The sequence below is a fragment of the Protopterus annectens genome, chromosome 11.part0, assembly GCF_019279795.1.
Source record: "Protopterus annectens isolate FY-2018-M chromosome 11.part0, PAN1.0, whole genome shotgun sequence".
Classification (NCBI taxonomy): Eukaryota; Metazoa; Chordata; order Ceratodontiformes; family Protopteridae; genus Protopterus; species Protopterus annectens.
This window is the reverse complement of record NC_056745.1, coordinates 535,286,565-535,308,651: the sequence shown is the minus strand read 5'-3', so window position 1 is coordinate 535,308,651 and position 22,087 is coordinate 535,286,565.

Below are 22,087 nucleotides of genomic sequence, written 5' to 3'. Positions count from 1 at the left end.
CATAAGGTACAAGGCTTTAAGACATGGTACAATTTTCGAATAATATGAAGAATATACACAATGAAGTTACAGAATACATCAATACCCTTGAGTATGTAGCAATTCAGGGTTATACACTTTTGAGCTAAATGATACAATTTGTAACACTTATTTACTTAAATCAGTATATCAAACAGATCCATTGAAGCCACAAACCAAATTTAGTAACGGTGAGGGAAAAGCATGACAGTTAAATGATTTGACTACAGTCACAATGTACATAAGTGAGGCTTGTGAATACCAGTATTCCAGCTATGTACCCCAGTGTTACGTAGTATGTCATACTCCCTGAAGCAGTGCTGCATTTACAGCCAAAAAGGACTTCCAAAGCCCTGGTCACACCACAGCCAAAGTCAGTGAAGCAGTGTATATGACTTTAAAGCCTACCTAACTGCCATACTCAGTCACATTTCCTTTAATGTTTCTTTGGACTGGCCTGGTCCCACTGGTCAAGGGAGAGATAATCTACTTATGCTGCTGGTGATTTGGGTTCAGCTATTGACCCTGATTGTGGGGACTGGCATGGCCAATTAACTTCTCTTTTCTCTCTTGTGGATGTATTGGTGGTTGTGTGGTAGATTATATTGTACGAAATACTAAAGTTGCACTGACCATTCCCTAGCGGATACAAGGCAGGATAATGTCAAACAGGCTTGAGAGAGTGTAAGAAGTTCTAATGCTTGTCTCGAGGACTGGTGTAGCCCCCCTCCTTTCACCTCGCTACACTCGGCTCACTTCGCTCCCCTATCTTGCCCCCATTTCCCACCTGCCCCCACTAGCTCTACATTTATTCTAACCCCAGATCACCTGACCACACCCTCCTCCAATCAATCACTCATACACTCCCTATCAAATTTCTACCTTAAAAGGTACATAGTATCTATGTGCCATGCATTCACTCATACCCATACTTGAATCCCTAAACCACTACAACCACTACTCCCTCATAAAATACCATTAATCCTAGGATTTCTCTTCCTAACCCTCACATACCTAAATAAAATCACATCACATCATTATATACAAACACATCACTAGAAAACACATCATTCCACATAACAATTTCTCAAGCAAATATACACTCATGCATTTTTTTTCCTATCTCTTCTACATTATTTAAAGACAGCTTAATCCTACCCATTCATAAGTCTCACACAACACCATCTAACCCTAGAAAAGCATCATTTAGATCTAACATAGACATATTGCACACAAACACATACTGTTTATCACTAAAACTCTACTTATATCTGGAGACATGCACCCAAACCCTGGACCACAAAACTCTCTACTCTCTGACAGACAAATCTTTGACCTATTGATTCTGAATGTCAACATCAGAAGTATCTCTGACAAATTTTCTGACCTACACGCATTTATAGCTCATTACTCCCCTGACATACTAACCATTACCAAGACGTGGCTAAAACCTTGTACCCAAAATAAAGAAATTCTCCCACCAGGATATAATATCCTAAGACTGGATAGAGTGGGCAAAAAGAGAGGTGGAGTCACTATCCTCTGCAAAAATACAATCAACATCTAACCTCTACAAACCCCCATACCTAAATTTCAAAATGCTGAAACCTTAGGTTCAACCCTAAGCATAAATGACACAAAAACTATCATTCTTTGCCGTTATATTCCCCCCAGGTAACAACTCTCTCATCATTGAAGAAATGTTACAATGGGCCACAGATAATCTCCCCCAAGAAACCATCTTACTAGGTGACCTGAACACTAATTGGTCAGCCTGTACCTCTAACAACCCCACTAACCATATTAATATTTACAGTTTTACTCAATTTATCCAAGAACCCACTAGAAATCGACAAAAAAACCCACAAACAGTCTATTCTAGATTGGACACTAGTTAACTGCCCCAAACAAAACTATTAGACAGGATGCCTTCCTGACGGTCTTAGTGACCATCTCCCCACCTTCCTCCTGCAGAAATGTACCAACATAGCAATACCCATTGTTTTTAGACAAGTCAGAGATGATCGTAAACTAAATATACAAGAACTAAACATTCTAAAACATAGCAACTCTAAACCACTACAAACTCAAAATGTAGACCAAGTCATTGACTACTTCAACAATATTCTCATCAATATCCTTGATAGACTCGCACCAGTTAGGAAAATAAGAGCCAAGTCAAACTATGCACCATGGCTAACTAGGGAAACTAGAGCCCTTCTAAAGTCAAGGGATAAGGCTTAGAGAAGTTGGAAGAAATACAATACTATCCTATCCAAAAAAAGTTACATACAACTTAGAAATCAGGCCAAGAGACAAACTAAACTCAACAGACAAATTTACTTCCTCAATATCCAAAACAAACATTCAAAAGATCTCCAAAAGTTTTGGCATGCCATTAACTCTCTCCTAAAACCAGGCAAAACTACCACTCCCACTCCTAACTCCACGAAAGGCAACAAGAACATTGCCTCCCAATTGAATCACCACTTCACAGAATCCATCTTAACACTATCCTCCCAATTATCCAAAAACAGCCCTACATATAACCCAACCAAATGCCCTGACAGCATCCCATCCTTTACACTCTCACCTGTTCCCACCTCAACAATTAAACACCTCCAAAAACTGAAACCTACCACCCTTGCCACTGACAATCTACCAGCCACCTTCCTAAAAACAGCTGCTGAATCCTTATCCTACCCTATTTCTATTCTTATCAATCGCTCCATACAAGAAGCATATGTCCCACAACTATGGATGGTATCATACATTACTCCACTACATAAAGGCGGAAACTCTTATGAATACTCAAATTATCGCCCCATTGCCATTCTACCCCCGTTATCTAAAATACTACAGAAATGTATACATTCTCAGGTAACACAATTCCTAAACTCAAACCATCTCCTCTCCCCCACACAGCATGGCTTCTGACAACACCATAGCCCAACCACCGCTCTGCTCTCTTTCACCAATCTGATCAACCAACATAGAAATAATAACAACTTTGTATCTGCAATACCTCTCCAAAGCATTTTACATGGTTTCACATTCTTTACTACTAGACACCCTGACATCCCTATCCTTTGCCCCTTCCGCTATAGCCTGGTTTAAACGCTGTCAAATAGGCAACAATCTGTCCAATGGCAAAGTGTACTATCCCCAAAGGCAAAACACAGACTAGAAATAGATACACACAGTTGGAGAAGGACCTCGGAAGATGCACGTAGTTTAAATAAGTACAAAATTTATTGTGGTTAAGCGCTTTTCGTTTGTGCTACAACACAAACTTCATCAGACAAAATAGAACACAAAGTTCCATCTATATATAGCAGCAAGATCATTGGATAATTATCAATTCATTACTCATAGTAGGTTAAATACAAATAAAAGAAACAATCAAACATAGATCTTTCTTTATAACTTTTAAAAACACAATTTCAGAAAAGCTTAAACGATAAAAGCTTGTTCCAACTAACTTAATTCATGAATGGCACCTACAGAATAACACTCTCTAAAAAAATATATATAATAATAAATCTAAAATTCTTTGCCAAAATAAAAAATGTGTATATTTAAAACTAATGATTTTATGTAGTAATTAATATACTATCTCAATCAAAATATATATATACAAAAGCAATTCAATAATGTGTGTATAGATTAATTTTTTATAAATATATAAAGAAGGTAAAAAAGATATAAATCTAGATACTAAAGGCCTATCTTAATTCATCTCTGTAAACTTTTTATTTTCAGAATACAACTAATGGAACAACTTTCATTCAGACCTGGAACATTGTAGGCATTTAGCCTTATCTGCCATAGGAGCTCAAGTTCATCAAGTCTAAGTGAATCAGAGCCACCCCTAAAGTTGTGAGAAATTTGATCTATTATAGTAAATTTAAAACTATGATTAGGGAACTGGACTATATGCTTAGCCAACGCATTTTCAACTTTCTGTTTTTTAATAGCGTAAAGATGTTCGTACATACGGTCACAAAGTCTTCTTTCAGTTTTCCCTACATAGTAAGCTAAACAGGACTGGCATTGAGCTAAATAGACCACCATTTTAGAGTTACAATTAACTCTCAGCTTTAAATAGTATTGAAAGTTGTTAATATTGAATCTATTAGATTCAATAATGTACGGACAATACTTACAAGCCTGACATTTAAATATGCCAGCTGTTTGTACTGGGGGTTTTACTTGTTGTTCAAAGAAGGCTTTAAGATTTCTACCTCTCTTGTAAGTCACAAAGGGGCGCTCACCAACACGGGCAAAGACACTTTTATCATTCTTAAAAATTTCCCAGTTTTTAAATAAAATCTGGAAACAATCTCTGCTGTTAAGGTTGAAGGTCGTAATGAATGAAACTACACTACTTCTTTTTAAAGTATCAATTGGTGAATCTACAAGAACTGGACTATTAACTAAACTGTTGGTCAAAGAAAAAGGGTTGTTCAAAATGGGAACGAAAATTTGATTGTGACGTTTAAAAGATACTTCCTCAATAATTTCGTCCACCATATGCTCGGGATAACCACGATGGACAAATAAGTCTCTCATAAACAAACACTCAATGTTAAATTCGTAATCTAAAGTGGTTATACGGGCTGCACGAACAAGTTGACCCTTAACAATAGCCCGTTTCTGATGAAGTGGATGACAACTAGAAAAGTGTAATAGTGAATTGCAATATGTATTTTTTCTAAATATTGAAGCTGTAAGTTTTTGAGAAGAGAAATCTTTAGTCAAAAGAACATCTAAATAAGAAATAGAATCAACACTGAACGAGTATGTGAAAGTCAAAAAATTAGTAGTGGAATTGAAATAATCCACTAAAGACTCACACAAAGAACTGTCACCATCCACCAAAATAAAAATGTCATCCAAGAAGCGAGTGTAGAAAATAAACTGGTCGTAAAATGCACAGTTATTAAAGACGAAAAGGTGCTCCCACTGGGCCATAACAATATTCGCTACTTTCATGGGGAACCCATGGCAACACCCACTTTTTGAAGATAAAAATTCTCTTCAAATGTGAAATAATTGTGGTCCAGGACTAGATCTAATAGATCATGAACCAGTCTATTTTCTGTTATGGTACAACCATGGCACTTTAAAACTTCAGCAACCCACTCTAAGGCTATGTCATGTAGAATACAAGTGTAAAGATCCTTGACGTCTATAGTTAAAAAATTATATCTTGGGTTAAAATGCAGTTGGTTCATCCTGTTAAGGAACATCCAGGAATCCTTACAAATTTGTTTCAAGTTGACCAAATATTTTTGGAGGATGGAGTCAATGACCTTCGCACATGGGTAGGTGGGAGATCCTCGACCATCAACTAATGGACGCATTGGTGGGTTAATAGGATCTTTATGGATCTTAGGAATCCCAAAAAATCGGGGAAATTTTGGGAAAGAGATGGACATATAGTTGTAAATGTGTTGAGAAATACTACCTTCAATAAACATGTCTTCTATAACATTTTTAATTGTTGTATAAGCTTTGTTTGTTTCAGACAGTGAGCTCTCAACATAAGAAGGTGAATGCAAAACTTCAAGGATCATGTTGTTATAGTCACAGTTGTCAAAAATGACTACCCCACCTCCCTTATCAGGCTTACAAAGCCTGATATCATTTAGCTGAATGAATTCAAGACATTCCCTTTCTTTCAAAAAATTGTTGTTGTAAGAACCCTTAAACTGTCTGGTCTGGGCTTGGTTTCAAATATCAAGCTCGCATACAAGCTCAAAGATTTGTAGTAAAGGGTGCAATGGTGGATTAAAAGTACTAGGAATCCTAAAGTTGTTATTATTAGTTATAACTGAGTTTCCCATCATTAAATTTAAATTGAGTTTCCTAGTGAACAATTTTAAATCAATTATTGTTTTCACCACATCAAGTTTTGACGGAGGAACATATGTGTTACCCTTAGTAGTCCAACCAAATCAGCAGAAACTTCCACAGAAGAAAAATTGTATACTTTAAAATCACCACACTGATTAAACAATATGGTAGGGATGACAGGGCTTGTAGTAAACCTCTCATCAACAGTGCACGCTAAAATATCAGAGGTTGATACGTTACAAGTTAAACAGTCAGAAATTGGTACAATATTAGACAATATACTGACACAGTCATGTCCTAAGAATTCATTGACAATAGGTGAAACCATAGTGTCAGAATAATCTAAGACTCTAGGAGACAACAAAACTTCATTTATTGATTGTACTTCTGCTTCTTTCTCTGGTAATAGTAACCAGTTTGTTGTTTCTGTTTCTGTCGTGCCCCTAAAAAATTAGGGTCATTAGATCTTAAATTATAATGACCAGTCCTATTGCCATATTGTGTAAGTTCAATATTCCCTGACTCAGATTGAACTGGCTCGTCTGAATTAATGGTGTCAGGTACCACTCCATCAATAACATGATAAGACTTTTTATTAGATGAAATATTACTTTTAGCCCCACTAGAGGAACCTGCATTAACTGGTCCCTGCCATACTTGTGCTAGTGATGGTCGGGGATAAGCAGTACCCTCATTGTAAGCTTTTAAATCTCTGCCCAGTTTTTTAACTTTGTTGGCCTTGAGTTTATTTAAATATTGATCGATGCTGGTAAAAATCCTGTTGTATTCATACTTGTACCGGGCAAATTCAGCATTGAGTTTAATTTTTTCATCAAGGTCACAAACCAGTTTAGTAATTTTAGTAACTGACAGGGCATAATGCTTAGACATTAGTTCCAACAATTCCAACCCTTGTCGGTCAAACATTTCTAATAAATCCTTATGGAAAATAGAATTGGCTTCAAGCCCTGTAGGGTACTGTGAATGTCTCAAGCCTTTAGGAACAATTTTGTGCTTGAGGCATTCCTGAAAGTAAGAGATTTCTACTTGAGTTTTCCTTAATTTAACTGAAAGTTTATCAAGTTCTTTAAGGTTAATAGCTATCCCCTGGTGCTCATTAGACAAATCAGAACTAACATGAGGAGTTTCTTTAATGTTAGACCCAAATGCAAAATTACTAGCCATCCAGTTATTTATGTCAAAAGGAACACTGTTTTGGCACATAGATAGAAGCTGTACCTGTTGATGGTAGACCTGTGTTTAAATTCGAACGTAAAACTGCTGCTGCTCCATTAGAAGAAGGAATAGAAGAACCTATCTCGCTCCATTCCAGTATTGTTGCAATTTAATGGTAGTTGGAAATGGTTACTTCCACTCGAATCACGAGCATGCTCCTCTGCCCGCAAGGGATATCAAAATCAAAGAATTAGGAAGTAATCCTTGGCTAGAGACTGAAACTGCGTTTAGCAGTATCAGTACAGGTAGAATTGGCAGCTGCAACTGAGAACCTCGAGGCACATCAAGATGACACTCCAAGATATCTAAAGCGTCATTAAGCCATCAAGGCACAAAATCAAAGTGTTAAACTTGCCATTCGGAATCACCCACTTTAAACGGTACCTGACCGTTCGAGTCAGCTCCAATGTTAGAGATTGTAGAGTTGTTTGAAAAAAGTGTGTCATTGTCCTTGGACTCGACTCCAGACGCCATGAATAAAACTTTTAACTCCAAAGGCAAAACACAAACTAGGAAAAGATACACACAGCTGGAGAAGGACCTCGGAAGATGCACGTTTTTAAATAAGTACAAAATTTATTGTGGTTAAGCGCTTTTCGTTTGTGCTACAACACAAACTTCATCAGACAAAATAGAACACAAAATTCCATCTAAATATAGCAGCAAGATCATTGGATAATTATCAATTCATTACTCATAGTAGGTTAAATACAAATAAAAGAAACAATCAAACATACATCTTTCTTTATAACTTTTAAAAACACAATTTCAGAAAAGCTTACACGATAAAAGCTTGTTCCAACTAACTTAATTCATGAATGGCACCTACAGAATAACACTCTCTAAAAAAATATATATAATAATAAATCTAAAATTCTTTGCCAAAATAAAAAATGTGTATATTTAAAACTAATGATTTTATGTAGTAATTAATATACTACCTCAATCAAAATATATATATAAAGTGCACTATCCCCCTTACTCCCAACTACCATAGGTGTACCACAAGGCTCCATATTGGACCCACTTCTTTTCTCCATATTTACCAATAATCTCCATACCACCACACAGCATGCTTCACTTATACAATACGCTGAAGATTCAACTCTCATCTGTTCAGCTCCATCACTTCCCACCCTACAACAACTCACCCAGGAATCTTTTAGCTCTGTTGAAAGTTGGATCACTTTGATCCAACTTATCCTAAACCCTAATAAAACCAAACTACTACTTTTCACCCCAACAAAGCCATTTACACCCCTCTATCCTTCACTATTTCCTCCAAAAATGGCACTACTATCTTCCTCTCTGACCATACCAAACTCCCAGGTGTTGAAATTGATAAAAATCTACACCTCGACGTCCACGTTTTACAAACTGTCAAAAAAGTCCATAAAAAATGGGAACACTATATAGGCACAGGAAATCCATCTCAAAACAAGCACGGATTACCCTAGCCCAAACTCACCTCTTGTCTACCCTAATGTATGCTGCTCCATTTCTTACCCAGCTTAGAAAACTTCACCTTGTCAGACTCGAATTATGTTATAATAAAATTTCCAAGTTTGCAAACAACTCCACCTTTAGAACCCACCATTGCCAGGCTCTCAGGGAACTGCAATGGCTGGAATTTCCCCAGCTACTAACCTATCACCAATTAGTCATTGCCTACAATGTGGTAACACATCCAGAAAAAAAAACCTGCACTAGGCCAGCTTCTCACCCACTATAATACAAATCATCCTCTCCAACCTTCCGACAAACCCCTCCTCTGTATCTCTCAGTCTAACAACAGTACAGGAAAAGCACTGTTCTCCCACTCCATAGCTAGAACCTGGAATAATCTCCCTTCTGCTCTGAATTCTGACCCTACCGCTTCTCACTTTAAAAACTCACTTAGAACACACTTAAAGAATAAGTGGCTATGCCCATGTATTAAACAAGTCCTCAAATTATTCCACTTATATACCTCACTTCCTAATATACCTACTCGTCTAGGTCTTCTCCTAATGCTGACTGAATTTATATACTTCTGTTATTAACCATGGGTGACTACTTTTTCCTGTATATACAGGTCTGGTTATGTCTTCTGCTGTATACTGTATTTTGACATGTTGTTGTGTCTTTTGGTTTTTCCCGGTTAGGGGTCGCCACAGTGGAACTCCGGTCCGCTAATGATTGGCAATTGATTTTTACGTACCAAGTTGCCAGCCCTGACGCACAACCTTCAACGAAGGAACGCCCATTCACGCATGTCTCCACGCAGAAGACGCTCTAGCTGAGAGTCGAAACGGACAGCATCTTACTGTGAGGCGACAACGCTACTGCAGCACCACCACCGCGGTATAATTCTCTGTATACTGTATTTTAGCATATTGTGTAAAAATTTACTTACTGTGGAGCTTTTCTCTCCGGGCCTCCACTGAAAATGAACCTGTGTCCACTCGGACCATCCCAGTTAACAAAATGTAAAATAAAAAATAAGTAAGTAAATAAATGTTTGCACACACAAGACAGTGGTACTAACAAAGATTTGCAGCAAGTCTGCATGCCTGAGAATACAGTATGAAGGATGTGATTGTCCAGCTACAACTGCCATCTACTCAACAATGCACCCATAATGAAAAGCCTTAACCCTTTATCACTAGGTGATTTACTTCATGAAGGGCTAGCAAATAAAAGGGTTACACTAGGAATAATCCATGATAGACAAGTGCGGAAATGAATGAGTCAGTAGAGCAACAAGTCAGAGAAGTCTCCTCCTTCAACTCAGAGCGCAGCATGTTGGAACAGCAAACAGAATATTCTTCAACTGTCAACATAAATTACATATAGGTGCAACTAACATCAGACAAATCAGCTAAAATATCCCTGTCAAATAACCTATAATTAAACTGAGTCACTTCATTGCCAAAACAGCTGCAATGTATTCACATGCCTCACAACCTTGAGTTGCCCAACTACCATGCATTCTGTGACAATACAAATAAAAAGTACTCCAGGTGATATTTTGACCTGCCAAGCATACTGCAGCTGTGTACTGCTGATTCAACTACCTGGCTTGTTACATTTTTAAAGGGTGTGTGTGTGTGTGTGTGTGTGTGTGTGTGTGTGTGTGTGTGTGTGTGTGTGTGTGTGTGTGTGTGTGTGTGTGTGTGTGTGTGTGTGTCTGTCTGTGTGTGTAGGAATGTTCTTGTGTAAGCTCATGAAACTTAACGCTCTGTATCAGAAGCAAGTGACTAAAACAAAGCTCCACCAAGAAGGGCAGGACAAAGAGCTGGTATCAGAAAAACAAGTGCCTTCAGCTCACATGGAACAATTTCTTCAACACAAGTACCTGCAGTTCAAACACAGCAGTTCCTTCAGTACAAGTACCTGCAGCTCACATAGGTTCATAGGTGTGTACTAGGCCAACAGCCCAGGAGCCTTTACAAGCCTAGTCCATAGAAGTGCCCTGGCATCATGCCGCCATTAGTTCCCGGTGTCTCTATCAAGTAGAGACACTGGAGTGGTCCCGAGTGTGAGCTTAGTTTTTCCCATCCACTCATCAGGATTTCTCTTGAAAAGGGCCAGTGAGGTGCTCTGCTTGACATGTATGGGAAGTCTATTCCAGAGCATGTTCAGTCTCTGGGTTATGAACCTGCCCCTCCAGCATGTTCTGTTGATTGTGGTAATGAGGTTGAGGTCCTTGTAGTGTGTGGTGTGGAGGGATTGGGATTTCTTTAGGTTTAACATTTCTAAAAGGGCTGGGTCAGACATGGCTTTGTAAGTCAAGCAGAGACTGTCTCTTAATAGACGATATGAGAGAGAAAAGCTGGAGTTTTTTTGGAGTCTGTCCATGTAGGGCATGTATTTAAGGCCTAGGATCCTCTTCGTGAGGTACTTGTGTGATCTTCCCAGCTGTTGCAGGTGTTTAGTGAGGTACATGCCGAATGGGGCATTACACTCGATGACTAGTCTAATGAGGGAAGAGTAGAGAGATGACTTCTTTCTTCCTGGAAGCAAAACCCTTGGTAATGAGGTGTGCCACATAGAAGGACTTTCTGACCACAGGGGCAATGTGGTGGTTGGAGAGGTTGCTGTCAACCTGTGTCCCCAGATCTCTTATAACGCCTTCAATATTCAGTGGGCTACCATCAATGTGGTAATTAGTGGGAACTGAGTTTTTACCAAAGGGAATGACTATGCATTGTTTGGTATTAAGCAAAAGGCCATTGTTTCAACACCAGTCGTTGGTCTCAGTGAGGCCTTTCTGTAGGATGTCTACATCACTTGGGGAGTTAATAATGGCTCCCAGCTTGCAATCATCGGTGAACTTGGTGCGGAGTCCCTCCATGAGAAGTAGAATGCCAAACATGAGAGGACCCAGGACCGATCCCTGTGGGACTCCACTCCTGACTGGTCGGCAGTCTGACTTGGAGTCTGCTACTTCACACTGTGGGTTCTACCTGTGAGCCAATTTGCAACCCAACTAGTGATATAGGGGTTGATGCCTAGTTTGGTGAGTTTATCAATAATTCCTGAGTGGCGAATGGTATCAAAGGCCTTTGCCAGATCAAGGTAGGCTGTATGAACTGCCTTGCCCTCATCCACAGCTCTGGCGACTGACTCAAAGAAGTCAACCAGGTTGAGCAGGCATGATCTACCCTCATGATCTACCCTACACAAAACCAAACTGCATGGGATCCAAAGTTTGGAGATTCCCTATATCCTTGTTAATTAGGTCCATGATGATGGGTTCCATAGCCTTACATATCAGACTAGTCAGGCTAATGGTACAATAATTCCCAGGGTCTGTAATTGCAGCCCCCTTTACAGAGAGGGATGACTGTAGCAGTGTGCCCTTCTGTAGGGACAAAGCCTGAGGTGAGGCTGTGACTGAACAGGGCACACAGGTTCATAGGTTCATACTAGGCTATCTGCCCTAGGGCATTTATAAGCCTAGCCAGAGTGTGTTTGGCTTTCGCCACCCATTTTAAATTAATTTTGCTATGCCCTTTTTGAGGTTAGTATACTGTGCCTCTGTCTAACAGTGACACAGAAGTGATACCTGGGGTAAACCTACGATCTCCCATCCACTCATCAAGATTCCTCTTGAAGAGAGTCAATGAGGGACTCTGCCTAACCTGGACTGGGATTTTATTCCAGAGTGAAGGGAGCCTCTGGGTTATGAATCTGTCCCTCCAGCATGTCCTATTTATTTCAGTGCTGAGGTTCAAGTCTCTCCAGTGCGTAGCTCGATGGGATTTGGATTTTCTGAGGTGCAGCATGTCCATTAATTCCGGGTTGGACATAGGTTCATAGGTTAGTACTAGGCTAACTGCCCTTGTGGGCCATTTTAAGCATAGCCAATTACCCCATGTTGGAATCAAACCCTGCACCTTGTGTTTCTAAGGTAAGCACCTTAACCATTACACCAACCTCCCACATGGCTTTATATGTCAGGCACAGATCGCCTCTGAGCAGGCGGTATGCCACTGTTTGAGCCCTTTGATCCTCTTGGTGAGGTACTTTTGGGGTCTTTCCAGTTGCTGCAGGTGTCTGGTAAGGTACATCCCAAAAGGGGCATTGTACTCAATTATGGGCCTGATGAGGGATGAGTAAAGAGGCATAATGACCTCCCCTGATCTAGATATGAATCCCTTCATGATTAGGTGGGCTATATAAAATGTTTTTCTAACCACTTTGGCCATGTGGTTGTCAAATGAGAGATTGCTATCAACTTGGGTCCCCAGGTCCCTAATTACTTCTTCTGTACTTAATGGATTACCACCTATGTGGTAATTTGTGGGCACTTTGTTTTTGCCAAAGGTGTGGTGCCAGTTCTCTTTGTAGTTCATGTAGATCACATCCATGCATATTGTCAGGTCCCATAGAAGCTGTATTCTTGGCCTTGGACGATGCAGCTTTAACCTATACTGCAGTAATGGTGTGTGCCTGCCATTCCTCTGGTATTGTGATTGGTCCTTTGGGTGGATAGAGGGATAAAGTTGGAACTGAATCTGTCGCCAGTATTTTGACAATATCTGTTGGTTCAGTATAGAAGGTACCATTATGCAGTAACTCAGAGCAAACCTGGGTATTGCCGTGAAGATTCTTGATATAACTATAGAAGGCTTTGTGTTGGTTTTTAGCGTCTGCCGCAATTCTGCCTTCATAGCTTACTTTAGAGGTTTTGATGAGGGATCTCAACATTTGTTGAGGCTAATAAGGGAGTTTTCCAGTCTTGGGACTTCACCTTTTTCTGCAACAGTTTCTTCCTTCTGTTGTAGAGTTTGTTAATGACAGGGGACCACCAGATTGGCTTCCATTTTTGGAGGACAACGTCTTGGTTCTGTTGCATATGGCTAGTTCCATGCATTTATGTATGTGTTCGTAAAGTGCATTGGTGTATGATTCGGCAGTCATGCACCTATTTTCCATTTGCATGGGTGCCGTGAAGTTAGCCACCTCTGTTTTTAGGAGCCCAAAGTCAGCTTTGGAGAAGATTTTCATGGTGGTTACCTTTGCTGGTGGTATGGGTGAGATATGGATTTTCATGGTAATTAGTTTGTGGTCAGATCTAACCAGGGAGGAATTGACTATTGGTTTTGAGCAATGGATGCCCGTGTTAGTAATAACCAGGTCAAGGACACTGCTTCCTCTAGTGGGGGTAAGAATGAGCTGGTCCAGCCTAATTGGAATTAATGAATTTCAGGAAGCATTGGGCAAGTGTATTGGTGCATGAGTAGATTCCCAGTTGATGGAGGGGTAGTTGAAGTCACCCAGTATGAGAGTGTTGGGTTGGACCCCAATAGTTTCCAGGGTGTTTATGAGCATGGAATGAGAGTCTTGGGACATGGTTGGGGACCTATAGCAGGCTACGACCTGAACTGCCGTCTTACCCACTGTTAGTCGTACCTGAAGTATCTCTGATGCATTACGCTGGGCTACTAGTCTGTAGGTGTGCATATCCTTTATGAATATGGAGATGCCACCACCTTTGGAGCTTCGGTCCATTTTCTGGGGCCGATGGAACAGTTCCTTCAGCTGCATAGCCTTCAACTGTCTGACACTTCCAGTCTTTCAATGAACCAGGTTCAGCCTGGTACAAGTTCACAGCTAGCTACAAGGAGGAAGCCAGAATACCAGCACAGACTAGAGGGAGGGAGGGTGCAAATAAATGCCATACATACAATTACCTCATCTGAATGAACCTTTGAACATGGAGCTGTGAGCCATATCTCTACCTTGTTCTGCAGAAATTGCCTCTCATTACATAGTATTTCCTTCTGAATTCATCTTACACCTGTAAGTTACCTTGCACTTCTCTCTACTGAATCCACCTGCAGTCACACAGCATATCACACCTCTGACCTTGATAAACCCCATCTTTTGTAAAAACCTTACTATAGATCTGTTACCTAAAAAGAGACTAAATTTTTCCATGTCTGTTTCTCAACATCTTAAGAGACAATAAAGTGGTTGCATAAATAAACCTTACAACACATCATCTGTACTTCCCAGCTCTGACAATCACACTGCCTTCTTTCATCACTGCACTGCAGTGCAGTGTTTTGGTCTGCATTAAATGTTTGCAGGTTCTATGAAGAGCCTTTTTATTCTCCTCACAACAATTCTTCTCTCTTCTTATCCCAAACTGTTTCTGTGACAGTCTCCTACAGTAATACCTACCTCTGTCAAATAGTGAAGCACATGGAAATTGGGGTTAGTTGTAGGACTTGAGTACCATGTTTCTGTGCCTGTCGTAACATCTAGGTAGCATTCATCTGTCAAACTGGACTCACTGCCAGTCAATGTTTGCAGTTTCTTCCTTTGACACTCTTATCCATACCTCTCAACTATCCAGATTTTCGGCTCATATTTTTGCTCTGTTCTTCATAAAATGTGTGGCTTTCTGGCAAACAACTTGGATGATCTAAGGACTGAAGTTACTAAATAATGACCAGATCCTTCAGAATATGTATGTTAAAACAAACACTGTTACTCCAGCAAATTTCCAAGTTTATAAGAGCAATATCTAAAATATGCCCCTATTTTTGGGCCTTTACCCCCCCCCTCATTTTCAGGCTTTGTCCAGATTTCTTGCACTAAGAGTTTGAGAGGTATGCTTACAGACACAACTATAAAGTGTGTGTGTGTGTGTGTGTGTGTGTGTGTGTGTGGCGTGTGAAAGAGAGAGAGTGAGACAAAGTATGTCTCTCTCTCTCTCTCTTTAGGGTGCCTTTGCAGGTTAGCTGTTCAAAATAACATATTTTACATAACTTGAAAATTCAACTAGTTTGTTAAAAGTCATTTTAATGGTGGCAGAGGATGGTTTACAACTACAGAATCTTACCCATGTTTGATGAAGGTAAACACTATGATAACTGGAAAAATGAGGTTATGGTTTGAACTCTGGTTACTGAGCCAGAAAATTAAAGCATATCCTTGCAGTTGTACTGTTGTTTACTGGAAAAGTAAAGGATATTGCAGTGTAGATTTTAGCAAAGGGTTTGAACATAGATGAGGGTATGTCTATTTTAATAACTAGACAATTCAATGTTCTTGAGGCATACTCTAATTTTGATCAGATTATCACAGACAGTGTAGTCTCTGCTGCAGACTGTATAATTAATTTTGAGTAAAGATATAGTCAGATGTGTGAATAGAATATGGTATTCCCAGATACAGTGCTTGATTTTAAATGGTAACATACTGCACGTTTAAATGTAAAAGACAGACAGTATTAACAGCAAGTGCTAAATTTACTTCAGCCTGAATGAAGTCATCCCTAAAGTTAATTTCTGGAGAAAAGGTACTGGACAGTGCAGACAGGCATTACCATAAGTCAAAAGACACAGCGTATTTCACAGAATAGAAGTGAATACGCAAATTGGGCAGACAAAAAGAGCTAATTGATCATAGGAGGTTACTAAGCTATTGACCCGGAGGTCATTTCAGGCCAAGCTGTTTCATCCTAATGTAATACCATCGATACTTTAGGCATTACCCAGGCCAGTATTATTAAATATGAATCCATTAGATAAGCACGGATGGAGATCCAAATGTCCCACGTCACAGCACCTTTCACCAGGCTAAACGCCATCCAGAGGTGAAAAAGTTAAAATAAAGGACCAAATGTCCCACGTCACAGCACCTTTCACCAGGCTAAAAGCCATCCAAACAGAGGTGAAAAAGTTAAAATAAAGGAAGACAGCAAAACATCTGAGAATAAAGTCTGCTAGAGAATGGGACTGAAATGGAAAGCTTTTCATTGTACAGTATTTTGGATTAGTTATAACTGATTCCGGATAAGTGTGCATAGTTTGTAGAGAAAACCACTTAGACAACCACATCATTACACCAAGTCCAAAGTGAGGTAGAAAAGATATTGAAACTGATATACCTAGTACTATGGAATATGATGTAAGTGGTAGCACACTCACCTTTGATGAAAATGCTGTGGGTTCTACTCCCACACCAGTTAGATGGATTGCTGACACTGCAGTGCAGAATAATGGGGGGTACACTTCTGAGTATGTTATCATTCAGAATGAGACATTAAACCATGGTCCCATCTGCTTCAGTTAGTGGTAGTTCAGGTGGATATTAAAGACCCCAGAGATCCTTCCAAAAAAGTAGGGGAAGTTCCCAGATGACCTGGCCCCTAGTGGTATAAATACTACCTTAGTCTCCCTGAAAAGAAGCCACTAGCCTAGTGGGACTATCCCTGCCAACAAAGGATAAGTAAATAAATAAAACATTCAGATTTGGAGGCATAAAAACAGTATTTTCTGTTATGAAGCTGAAAATACCAGCTAAAAGAGGGAAGTTAATTATAACATTGAATCAGAAGTAGTTACAGCAGAGATACTGTCATTGCTAAGTAACATATCCTTAAATACAGAACAGTCCTGAATGCAGAAATGATAAAGTGGTGATGTTTAACCAACCAGTGACTCAAAGTTATTGTGAGAACAAGATTCTCACTGTTTAAGAGAATTTGGCCTTGGAGGAGAAGCAGAAAATTTAAAGAAAACTACAGTCTCACTCTAGACATGCTTATGCAGACATACTGCAGAAACCCCTTTGCAACTCAGGAATCAAAGACCCATACCCCTCAACCTCCAAGTGCAAGAATCTAGAAAATGCCAAAAATAATAGAGGTCCAAAGGTCCAAAATCGGGGACAGATTCTAAATATTGCTTTAATGAATGTACATAGAAAGTTGCTTGAATAACAGGTTTTGCATTAGCATACATTTTATGAGGGATATGAAGTCTGAAACTCTGTGTCAGTATTTAGTGACTTCAATTCAAAATGATTTCCCAGAAAAACAAATATTTTTGAGAAACAGGCCAAAAATATGAGGCAAAATTCTGGACATTATGTGAAAATCTGGACAGTTGAGAGGTATGCCCTAAATATACTTTTGTCCTAAAACCGAATGCTGACACTCGGGAGGATTGTCTGAAGTACAGCAGACCTAAACAAAAGTATGTTTTTGCTTGCCTCTGGCTGTGTTTTTAAACATATTTGAATGTTGATAAAAAGAAAAGAATACACCATCAGAGGTAGAACACAGCTGCAACTCGATGAGGGCAAACACTCAGTCAGTCAAAGAAATAAAAATCCACTATTTATTCCAGCACAAAAACAGGTAAGCGCTTTCGCATTGGAGCTTTATCAGACCTTTAAAAAACAGTAGACCTAACCTATCTTTTATACAAAACCAACTCATCTAATAAATCAATTAAATAATTAATTACATAATCAACGCTTAAAGTCACAGTAAAGAAATAAAGTAAATAAATACAAAGTAATAGAAACAAGGTTAAAACAAGAACATTACACAATGCATACTTACATTCTTAAAGTCACTTTAAACCAATATACATTCACAGACTGTAAACTAAAAAGAAAAACTGAAGACAAAAAACTATCAAAGACTTCATTTACGAAGTCTACTTTTCTTCAAAACTGGCTTAATAGAAGCCCTTTCATTAAGGCCACTGACTCGATCTGCTCTTAAGAGAACAATCCACCTTGTTTCCTTATACTCAGTATATGCAATAATATCCCCTTCTCTGATGCTAGGTGTAACAGTTTCAATCACCTGAAATTTAAACGTATGAGTGCACCCAAACTCAGTGACATGCTTCAAGTGCATTATGTGGGACCCCTTCCTAATGTGATAGAGGTGTTCCCTCATCCTATCACGCAGGGTCTGTTGGTTTCCCAACATAAAATGCACTGCACACACACTGAGCCAGGTAAACGACATGTGGGGTCATACAGTTGCTGATCCCTCTAAAATAAAAATCCCTACCAAGATCAGGGTGATGAAAAACACCAGATGAATCAATATAACCACAAAAATTACAACAGTCACTACCATTAGAGCCACGATAAAACCTATCAACATTGTGTGTCCCAGAACATAGTAACCTCTTCAGGTTCCTATGATTCCTAAATCTAAAAGTGGGAGAACTACCCACAATATTAATTACCAATGTCATCGTCCACTAAAAGGATGGACCAATGATGATGAAACAAGTCTGTGACTCTTCTGTAATCATTAGTATAAAAAAGTGGAATCTTAGTCTTATTGCCACTAGTAGATGGAGAGGAATTATTCAATTCTGGAGGCAAACCAAAATAAGGACATGCCCTAGTGGACCTTAAATCAAGGAGGTCAGACCACTGTCTACTCAACTCATCACGGGTATAGCCCCTATCCAAAAACTTCTTCTCCAGGCTGATCATTTCCTTCTGAAATCCTGCTAATGAGGGATTTAATCCCGATACTCTCATACCCTGTCCCCTGATAAGATTCTTGAAAATAAAGCCTGGATGCATACTTGACATAAACAGGAACGCATTCCTATGGCATGTCTTCCGATAGATCCCTGTGTTAATCAAGTGATCATTCAACTTCTCAACAATGACATCCAGGTAATTAATCCTTTCATAAGACAAGACTATAAGTGAACTTTAGACAAACAGTGAAATCATTCATAGTCTCAAAGAACCTATCAAACTGTTCAGGTGTCCCTCACCACAACACAAATAAATCATCTACAAAACGTCGATAAAAAACAATGTGATCTACAAAAGCTGTTAGTGGAAACAGAAACTTAGATTTCCACTGGGCAAGGAACATATTGGTGTAGCTATTGGCACATGAAGTGCCCATAGCTACTCCATGTTGTTGTAAAAATTTATCTTCACCAAAGATAAAGATGTTGTTATTCAAGACCGTCTCTAAAAAGAAACAGATCAAATCAATTTGCTTAGGTGAATACCCACTGTGGGTCACTAAATAATTCTGCACACAGTGTATCCCCAGCTCATTGGCTATCATTGTGAACAATGACTTAACGTCAAGCGTAACAAACGCCAAGTCTTTGATGTCATCTAAACCACTAACACATTCATATAGATCTAACAAAAACTGCTTGGAATCCTTCAGCACAGTTGGATTTAAACTGATAACTGGACATATAAATTTCTCTACATACAGTGATAAGGGTTCAGTAACCCACCCCCCTAAAGCAACAATAGATCTCATAGGTGGGTTCCTAGGTTGCTTATGGACCTTTGGTAACCCCTGGATGACCGGTATCAGAGGGTTACCAACATCCATAAAGGAGAACAACTCTTCAGGAAGAAGACCAGCTATGTGAAGATCTTTAATATCATGATTCACAGAGGAAATGATCCTATGAACATCTGAGACAGTGATCCTACTATAAAAACATGTATCTTCAAGCATATGGTGCATGGCTTGATCATAAAAAGCACTATCCATTATAACAATCAGTCCCCCCTTATCAGCAGGTCTGATCACAATAGAGCTATTATTCTGAAGTTCATTCAAAGCTTGTCTCTCCATAAAACTGAGATTCTGTTTAGAATCCCTCCCATGTCGTGGCTTGTTATCATAAAAGTGCATTATATAGTTCTCGGTTCATTTAAGGTACGCTTCTACGAGGGGATGATTAACTTGTACAAAAGTACTCAACTTCCTAAGATGAACAGAAGGCCAACTCCTATTGTTCACATTATCTGTAGGGTCACCATAATTTAGCTGTAACATCACATCTCTACAAAAGGTCGTTAGATCTAAAATAGTGTCAACAACATTGCTACTACGACTTGGTATAAAACTGAGCCCTTTCATCAACACATTGAATTCATACGGGGTCAGACAATGGCTAGAAATATTAAATATCAACAAATCTTGTTCTTCCCCCACATCATCTTCAAGGTCTGATTGGGAAGCTGTTCCCCTGAAAGTTTCCTCTTGTGTCGACCCCTGCTGGCTGACCCCCCTTTGCCCCTGCCTGCCCAAACCCGGGCAGGCAAAGGAAAAGGAGCTCACCACCAGTCCCTCCAGGCACACCAACCTTTCTTCCTGAGCCACGGGTCTATACTTATCCTTGGGCCTAACAGAACAGTTACTAATCTCCTTGTTAAATGAGACAGAATTTGAGGCTGTTTCAGAACCTGCCCTTCATCAAAATTAATAGGCATGACCTTATTACTAGACCCACTAACTGTAGGACCAACTGTACAAGATGTACCAGAGCCAACAAGGCAAACATCAATAAACCTAGTACTGTCCTTCCTGCATACCAAGTATCAACATGCTTATCCGAAACAGCGGGGACACTAATGCCCTACCCTGTCAAGAACAGTACTAATTCAGTAGAAACATTAACGGGGTCATTTGTTAACACAGCTCCATTAATACTAGAAGTTGGAGAAACATTATTATAAGGACAATTAGCAGAAGTATAAGTCATGCGTGGCCACATAAAGACATGGCTGCTTGAAAATCAGGAAAAATCTCTAACAAGTTTGGTTCTTTTCTGCTCTTCAATTTACGTTCAAACACAACTACACTTCTAAAAGTCTTTCAAACAAGGAGACAAAGTTTATGCTGAAACTTCTGAAATAGTTCATCCTGCTTAAGGCGCAAGGATTGCTTAAGTCTCCCTCTTCCGGCTCAAAAAGTCAATGAGTAATCTCATATAGCTGGCACTCACCTCCAGGTTCAGTCTTTGCCAAACCCAGCAACTCCGGATATTGTGACCCCTGACTGGGGATATTGAGGACACGAAGTCCTCTAGGTACAACCTTTTATTTAAGCATGTCTCAAAGTGTAGGGCGCTGAAAAAAACAAAGAAAATCAGTTTAACTCTCCATACTGGAGTGTAACAGTTCCAAATCTTCCGTTTGTTGGGTAACACCACAAGGTCCCACCCACATCAACGGTCCATAAACAGTTCCCATCTCGTTCCAAATACTTGTAAACCTCTCTACAAGGGGATGAGCCACAGAGCTATGTCCATTTAAAGACGATGTAGCACCAGCGGTTCCCAGGGGCCCAGAGGTTTACTATGAACAGCATTATTCATATCAAGGGTGGCACATAATCCAACTCAATATCTGATTGTTTTCAGTCCCCTGTCCCCAGGAACAGCCAGCAATATAACTAATAAAATTACAAGTCCAGAAATAAAAAAAAAAATTGCTAGCATTCACTGGGTAAAACCACTGTGGGTAAAGTGAATAAATGTTCATAAAAGAAAAGAATACACCACCAGAGGTAGAACACAGCTGCAACTCAAAGAGGACAAACACTCAGCCAGTCAAAGAAATAAAAAACCACTATTTATTCCAGCACAAAACAGGTAAGCTTGGGATTGGAGCTTCATCAGACCTTTAAAAACAGTAGACCTAACCTACTTTTATACAAAACCAACTCTCTAATAAATCAATTAAATAATTAATTAATAATCAACGCTTAAAGTCACAGTAAGAAATACAAAGTGAATAAATAAAGTAATAGAAACAAGGTTAAAACAAGAACATTACACAATGCAATACATTCTTAAAGTCACTTTAAACCAATATACATTCACAGACTGTAAACTAATAAAGATAAAACTTAAAAATGAATCAAAAAGCTTAAATGTGAAGCAAA